This window comes from Arvicola amphibius, chromosome X (genome assembly GCF_903992535.2).
Source record: "Arvicola amphibius chromosome X, mArvAmp1.2, whole genome shotgun sequence".
Taxonomy (NCBI): Eukaryota; Metazoa; Chordata; class Mammalia; order Rodentia; family Cricetidae; genus Arvicola; species Arvicola amphibius.
Window position 1 is genome coordinate 119191210 of NC_052065.1, and position 8813 is coordinate 119200022.

Genomic DNA, 8813 nt, shown 5'->3' on the forward strand with positions numbered 1-8813 from the left:
CCTGCGTGGCATTGGTCCGGGAACCCTGGCGCCGTATTTCGAAAAGAGCCAATCGTTTGGAGACTGAAGTATCAGTTTTTAGACTAATAGTCAAGAGAAAGGGATTTTCACATTATTTCACTCCAAATTTGTACTCTGACCTCTGTGATCCCTAGTCATTTCTCTAATATGCATGTACATGCCTTGTGGTGCACTCCCGAGGAGGCCAGAGAGTCGCTGGATCCCCTACAGGAGGTGGTTATGAGCTGCTGCTCAACGCGAGTGCAAGGATTGGAACTCTGGTCCTCTGTAACAGCAACAATCACCCTTAACTTCTGAGCCATCTCTTAGGCCTCCCTTACTCATTTATTAAATTCCTCCAGATTTTTTGTTTTGTTTTGTTTTTGCCTACCACGGTCGGCTTTGTTTTTCAGCTAATCTGTTTTAACTGCACTGGGCAGAAATAAAAGATTCGTTTTCTTCCCAAGGCTTAAGGAGATTCTAACAATCATAATCTGATGCATTGAGAGCTGGTATTGTTTTTAAAACACCTACATGGGGCTGGAGAGATGGCTCAGAGGTTAAGAGCATTGCCTGCTCTTCCAAAGGTCCTGAGTTCAATTCCCAGCAACCACATGGTGGCTCACAACCATCTGTAATGGGGTCTGGTGCCTTCTTCTGGCCTGCAGGCATACACACAGACAGAATATTGTATACATAATAAATATTTAAAAAAAAACATCTACATGGCACTAACTACATGCTAGGCAGCATTATAACAACTGCAACAATATTAAACCATCGCATTTGCCATCACTGAATCTCCCTTCCAAGATACTGCATCCTTTCAATCATCCAAAGCTAAAAGGTATGGGAAATATAATAATTATGAAATTAGTTTGAAAATATAGCAAAATAGAGGTAGAGAGATGGCTGACTGGTTGGAAACACTTGCTGCTCTTCCAGGAGACCTGAGTTGATTTCTCAGCAGGCACCTCATGCAGCTTCACAACCTCCTGTAACTCCATCTCCTGAGATCTCCAAGCCCTCGGCTCACAGAGCATTCGCAGGGATGTGGCATACACACGCACACACACGCACACACACACACACACACACACTTACACACACACTCACACACTTAAAAATGAAGTATTTTTGTTTTAGGAAAAATGGAAACTGAAGAAATGACTTAGTGATTAAGAGCATTCGCTGTTCTTGCAAAGAACAGTTCAGTTTCCAGCTCCAAGGGGTCCAATGTCCTCTTCTGGCACACACACACACATATATGCATGTATATATACACACATGTATGTATATATACATGCATATACACACACACAAATAAAATAAATCTTTTTTTTTATTTAGCACTCGGGAGGCAGAGGCAGGCGGATCTCTGTGAGTTCGAGGCCAGCCTGGTCTACAGAGCTAGTTCCAGGACAGGTTTCAAAGCCACAGAGAAATTCTGTCTCGAAAAACAAAAACCAACAGCCAAAAACGATATAGCCATGAGCCTACTGTGGTCAGGGAGTTGAATGTAGTGGTTTCAATGAGAATGAGTTTTCCAAATACGGTAGCCTTTCCCAGTGTGCTCTCTGCCTCCTCCTTTCAGATCAAAATGTGAACTCTCAGCTGCTCCTGATGTCATGTCTTTGTTCTACTATTGTGGACTCTAACTTTCTGAAAGTGTAAGCCCAGTTATATGTTTTCTTTTATAAGTTGCCTTGATCACAGTGTTTCGTCCCAACAATAGTAAAGTAATTTAGACAGTGCAAGTCTTTTGAACCCTCAAAGCCTTCCCTCTAACACAGCTCTAACAAGGCCATACCTAGTCCTTCCCAAACGCTTCCACCGACTGGAGACCGATGTCACATGACTTACGAGACAGATGAACCTATGGGGACCATTCTCATTAAACCTGCGGCATTTTTGTTTCTATTGTACCAATGGGCATATCTTGCCAGGCTTGTCACTACTATAGCTCACAGGGTGTCACTGCTGGGTAGGAGTGATGATTCCATTTCTCCCCTGGTAATATACATAGTGCCTTCCAGCACTATGAAAGCTAGCCAGTAAAGATGAAGTCAATACAGCTTGATTGCCCCATGTTCTGTGATACCAGTATATACTGCTTTCAGTAATAGGGTCTTAGCGTCAAGTTCTGAGGGGCGACCAGGAGCAATGGCAAGAGCTTGTAATGTTTGAGATTTATTTATATATTTATTGTGTGTGTGTGTGTGTGTTCACATATCTAAGCAGTCCAGAGATATCTGTTCCCTCAGGTCTGGATAGTTGTGAGCTGAGTGTCAGGAGCTGAACTTGGGAGCAGTACAGACTTTTAACTACTGAGCCTTCTCTACAGCCCCCATCTCTAGTTTCATTCACATCATTGTTGTCTACCTAGATGTTGTTGCCTTCCATGTGACTCTTTTAAGATGTTTGGGTTATTTGTGGTTTATGGCCAGGGATTTAACTTCTCTTTGACTTGCTCTTGTGGGAACTAAAGGTTCAACTGTAACTTTAAGGTTGCCGTGGCTACCTACCAAATAAGGTTATGATTGTGGCACGTCTGATTATGACATGCCTGTGGTACAGCTTTTTCAGATGAGGCCACTGCAGGTAGGCAGCAGACTGGGACACAGCAGAAGATAGTATAAGTTTTAAGCTAAAGGTCCAAGCAAACCATTGATCTGAGAGCATGGCCTGTGGTGGAAGCGAAGACACTGAGTGTGAGTATATTAATGTATAGATATAAAAAAGTAAGAACACTCTTTAGATGCTGTGTTTGCCATTATAGTATATAGAACTCCTCTGGCTTTGTAGTATTGTGTCATGAATAATAAAACCCAGAGACAGATATTGGGGTTCAAGCTGAAGATGAAAAAAGCAGAGCAGCCAAGCCACTGGAGAGCTCTTACCTCTTTGAAGTCTTGAGTCTGAAAGAGAGCGAGTTCCTGTCTCATCCTACTTTATATTCCGCTCTAGTGCTGGGATTAAAGGCGTGTACCACCACAGCCTGGCCTCTATTGCTAACTGATGTGGGTGCTGGGATTAAAGGTGTGCACCACCATGGCTTGGCCTCTATGGCTGGCTGGTGTGGCTGCTCTGCGTTCTGATCTTCACCAAGCTTTATTTATTAACATACAACTGAAATATCACTACAGTACTTGATCCTTTTGATATTCTCACTTGTAGATGTACTGAGTCCTATCTATGTCTTTAAAGATTTTCATTTTCTGGTATGTAAATCTCTTGTGAAAGAGAAGTCCCCTCCTTTGAGTAATAGAATCATTGCCATCTTATATGGTTAGTCATTTCATATTTCTGTGCCACCCTTTTCATTTTATATTTTAAGTATAATGTCCTTGATTAATCATTTGAGAATTTCACAGATATGTACAATGTATTTTGATTATACTCATACACTAGCCCTCCCCTTAAATCTTCCCAAGACTACCTCACCCCCTGGGCCCCTCCCAACATCACAGCATCTTATTTTTGATAACCCACCGAGTCCAGTTAGTACTAGCCCTCCCTCTTCCTACAGATGAGAGGCCAGCCATTAAAGCATGGTCAATCTACCAAGGACCACACTGCTAAAAACCCAGACTCTCCCTCAGTCAGCAGCCATGAATTGTAGCTCTTCAGTAAGGGGTGGGAGTTGGTGAGGCCCTCCTTCCTCCATGCTGGAATGTTGACTGGCTTGCTCTGTGCAGGCAGTCTCAGTTACTGTGGCCTCATGAGTATAACTGTCTTTTCATGTCCGAGAAACAGTTTCACTCAAGCCTTCCTTTGATGTGTGCTACCCTTTTTCTAGAAACAGTCCCCGATTCTCTTTTCTTGTCATTATACTATTCTTATTTCTTAGTTATTGCATTTTGATGGCATATTCTCATTGCATTTAGATTTTTTTTTAAAAAGTGATCTGAAATGCTTAGGTATATGAAACTTAATCTATTTATTCAAAATGCAGTCATTAAAACATATCACACACACACACACACACACACACCCCGGGCAGTGGGGGTACATACCTTTAATCCCAGCACTTGAGAGGCAGAGGCAGGAGGATCTTTCTGAGTTCGAGGCCAGCCCGGTCTACAGGAGCTGCTGCACAGAGAAACCCTGTCTCAAAAGAAAAGACAAAAACAAAAACAAATCACCCCCAAGAATATTAGTGTATTACATGAAAATTAAGATGCAGGCAAGAGCCTTTTGTCCCTTTGCGCACTCCATGGTTTTGGCCACACTGTCCTCTCTTCTGTCTTTAAGCACAATGCTTTTCATGAGCTCTCATCACCTTAGCGGCCATATTTTATACACTCTCCAAATACCCAAGGAATTGTAACAATGCCTTTCAGATTATGGGCGGTAAACTGGATTCTACTGGTACCAAGTTATGTATCATTAATCTTTTGAGATCTATATGCACTGTAAAATAGTAGTGATGTATATGTTTTATGAGAAAACTGAAATATAGTATCTTAGTTAGGGTTTCTGTTGTTGTGAAGAGACACCATGACCACAGTAACTCACCAGGAAAACATTTAATTGTGGTGGCTTGCTTCCAGTTTCAGAGGTTCAGCCCATAATCATTATGATGGGGAGCATGACAGCGTGCAGGCAGACATGACACGGGCTATATCTTGATCAGAAGGCAACAGGAGCTGAACTGAGGCACTGGGCATGGCATGGCCATATCCGAGACACTTCCTCCAACAAGGCCATACCTACTCCAACAAAACCACATCTCCTGATAGTGTCACTCCCTATGGGCTTATGGGGCCAATTAGATTCAAACTACCATATAGAGGTTATTTAAATTTGCATGTATTCATATAACAATTTAATAAATAGGTATTGAGTGTTTATGAGGATAGAAATAGGGTTCAGACAAGCATTCAGAAGTGCCTCTTCTATGTTTTTACCAAACCAGAAAGACAGAGGAATCTTGTCTTTGCCACTTAGTAGTTGGAATTTGAATAACCCTTCTGGGCTTCGGTTCCCTCCTTTGAAATCAGGGCATTGTGATGGTGCCTACCTCACAGAATTATTGTAAGCTTTAAATGTGATCACATATTTAAAGTGATTAGAATAGTACCAGGCACATAAGTGCCCAATAAATGGGAGCTATTATTAACCTGTCTTACATCAGGAATGGAGACTCCAAATCATTCTCATGTCTGGGATTCAGATAATTTAATTCTGGCAGCATAATCAAGTTTTTCTTCTTCTATTCCCAGAATGAATGAAAAATAAGTGATTATGATCTTACATGTCATAACTTTTCACAAACTATCTCAAGACAATTCCATTAGTTTAAGCTCACCACTGATGAGCTGAACAAGGCTGTTGATTGAGCCAATTGAGACATGTGAAAACATTTTGTAAACTCCAAAGTGATATTTGAATATTAGAGCTATTTTAATTTTAAAAAATCCCATTTCACTAGGTTCATTTTCATTTTTCTGCCAATTCTATATGTTTCCTAAAATTGTAGCTTTACACTATTACTAACATGCTGAAGTTATAGCTAGGCAGTGAGACATTTTCCCAGCATGCACTATGCTCTAGGTTCAATCCCCAGTACTCCTTACCCCTCCACACACACACAAAAGCACACACAGGCCGGGCGGTGGTGGCGCACGCCTTTAATCCCAGCACTCGGGAGGCAGAGGCAGGCGGATCTCTGTGAGTTCGAGGCCAGCCTGGTCTACAAGAGCTAGTTCCAGGACAGGCTTTAAAAAAAAAAAAAGCTACAGAGAAACCCTGTCTCGAAAAACCAAAAAAAAAAAAAAAAAAAAAAAAAAAAAAAAAAAAAAGAAAAGAAAGAAAAAAAGCACACACAGGCAAACACAAAATCAAAGGAGGGCATGGTGGCTCATGCTGCTAAACATTCAAGAGGTTAAGGTAGTTGGATTCCTACAAGATCAAGGCTAGCTTGTGCTATAGGGTAAGTCCCAGGTAAGCTTGGGCTACAGCACGAGACCTTGTCTCATTAAAAAAAAAAAAAGAAAAACAAACTAACAAACAAACCCCCCAGTATTATTAGCATGAAGTTAAGGTTTTAGCCCTGAGGAGGGCTCATGAAATGGTGCTAAAAATTCTAAATGAGAAGTTAGTGTTGTGAGCTGCGGAAGCAGAGGTAAAGTAGAAGCGACGTTAAAAGGAGTATAAGCACCAATACTACCAATAGCAAAAACATTGATTTGGATGTATTCTGAGATGCTTGCTTTAAAAAATAAACTTTACTGTTATGTCTGTACATCCGCTGAGGACTTGGACTAACAGTCAGATTTAATGCACTGTAAATATTCATATAGGATTATCATAAAAAAGTTGAAAATGATGTTTTATCTGCACACTTGCTTGAGTTGGGAAAGTGATTTATCAAAGCCAAAATCATAAACACAGCGTTTTGCTCTTCGCACCCCCCCCCATTCGAACTTTGGTTGTGTTTTTCAGTTACAAGGGTGTAGTTTGACTGCTGTTATAGGAAACATACGTGCCATTAAGCAAGCTTGTTGCTTTTAGTCATAAAAGATGACAGGCCAGTCCCGGGAAAACTGAAGTGTAGGGCAGAAAGCAAAGTATTCCTAAATAACTGACTCCTTTCGTTTCTTTCCTGAATGGCACAGTCAGCATAGGAGCAGATAAATACCCTTTAGTACAGCACCCTTTCTGGTGAGCACAGGGGAAAGAAGAGCCATGGGAAGGTTGTTCCTGTACAGCACATGCGCGGCACTGCTGCTGCTCCCGAGTCTGGCTGGAGTCATAAAAGATGCTAATTGCTTGCATAGTTACTGTGCATTGTTTGACTGGACAAAAGAAGCTGGTGGAGGTGTAACTGCCCCTGTTTTCTCAGGATGGTTAATCTATAGTTTTTGTTTTGATAGTTCCTTGTTGCCATGGATTAGAAAAATAAGAGAGGAGAATTCACCGAGCCATTTGCATCAGTAATTAGGGGTCCAAGTGGGGACTAGAAGGTTTGAGGCCATTCCTGCCCAGGTTTATGTTCACAAGTGTTAGGGACATTAGGGCTTAAAGCTGAGTGCCTCTACTTATCTAAGGGCTCCTGCCACTCTTCTCTCCCCTTCCCCCATTTGCATTTCTCCTTACAGTACCTATGGAACAAGACAGCGACGTGTTCTTAAATCAAGAGCCAGACACCCTTCAAAATTTCGAGCTAAACAGTGGCTTTGTCCTCAACACTGATGTGGCAAAGGAGAAAATGGAAGTGGATTTAAGCCAGCCACAAGATCCCACCACTGTAGGTGCCAGCCTCTTTAGAAGATCCAGCAGCATCCCATTGATCAATGGATTCGGGTGAGCAGGGTGGACATGCCTGATGGCAAAAAGGGGGTGTTGAACAAAATGACACCTGGTAGAATTTCCTTGTTTTTAATTATCAAGGTCTTACAGGCATCTTCCATATTTCTGGTGTCTAGACTCCACCTCAGCCTAGTGGAGAAGGAGTGGATGAGCCAAACTGATGGACGGCATTCACCCCATCCTACCCCATCTCAGGTTAACACATACCTGAACCTGAACATTCTATTCTGATAGGTCTGCCTGGACCCAGCTAGCGCCACCAGTTGGTGTGGAACATGACATTTTTGTAATTTCACTTTTTCTCTTAGCCACTCCTTTGAAGAAGCTGAACATCCCTCCGCCTGTGCCTCCAGATGTGTTATGACTATTGCTTTTTCACTTTCTCAGCTGGCTTCTCACCTTTGTTTGGCCTTTATCTCCTGCACACTGACGATGGAAATAGTTGTTAAGCAAATACATTTGGAGATATATCTTGTTTATGCACACTCAGTGGGTAATATCCCTAGCCATGAAAGAGGAAATAATTGATTGAGATGTATATTTTACTTTTTTGTGCAAAGCACAGGTATACATATGATATGTGGGCAGATAAGTAATATAGAGGTGGTTGTCTTACTTATTTCTTATTGCTGTGAAAAAAAGCACCATGACCAAGGAAACTTAAAAAAAGAAACATTGAATTTGGAGCTGATGGTTTCAGAGGCTTCGAGTTTGGGATCATTGCAGGCAGGCAAGCATGTCAGTGGAGCAGAGCTGAGAGCTCACATCTAGAGCCACAACCACAAAGCATAATGAAAGAGACATACTGGGAATGACTTCAGTCTTGAAACTTCAAAACTGCGTCCCCGCCCCCAGTAGCACACCACTTTCAACAAAACCACACCTCTTAGTCCTCCCCCAAACAATTCCACCAACTGGGGACCAAGTGTTCACACATATGAGCCAGTGGGGCCCTTCTCATTCACACCAGCAAAAGTGGCATTAACTTTTCTCTAGGGACTGGAAAGATAGTTCGGTGGGTTGACACACAAGCATGAAGTTCTGAGTTCAGATCCCCAGAGTCCACAGTTAAAGCCAGGCATGGCAGTAAAGACCTGCAACTCTAGCACGTGGGGTCCACAGACAGGTAGATCGCAGGGACTTGTTAGCGAGCTAGCCAGACTAGCTTAAGCTTTGTTTCTTTTATGCCTCCTAGATAAATGACTATAAACTTTCAATTTTCTGTATAAATGTTACTTTATGCATTAAGACATTGAACTATGAAGTTTATCTCTAATTGCATATTAATATTAAATAAAACCCTTTAGTCCTGTGAACAACAAAGGAGACTCTGCAGAAATAGCACATCTCTATCATTCTCTCTGCGTGTCAGTGTTGGTATCTTCCTCTATTCGCTCCACCCTTTTGAAGCAGGGCCTCTCACTCAACCTGGATCTCACCATTTCACCTCATCAAAGCTTTTGGCATTGGCGCTTTTACTAATCCATGATGTACATAAA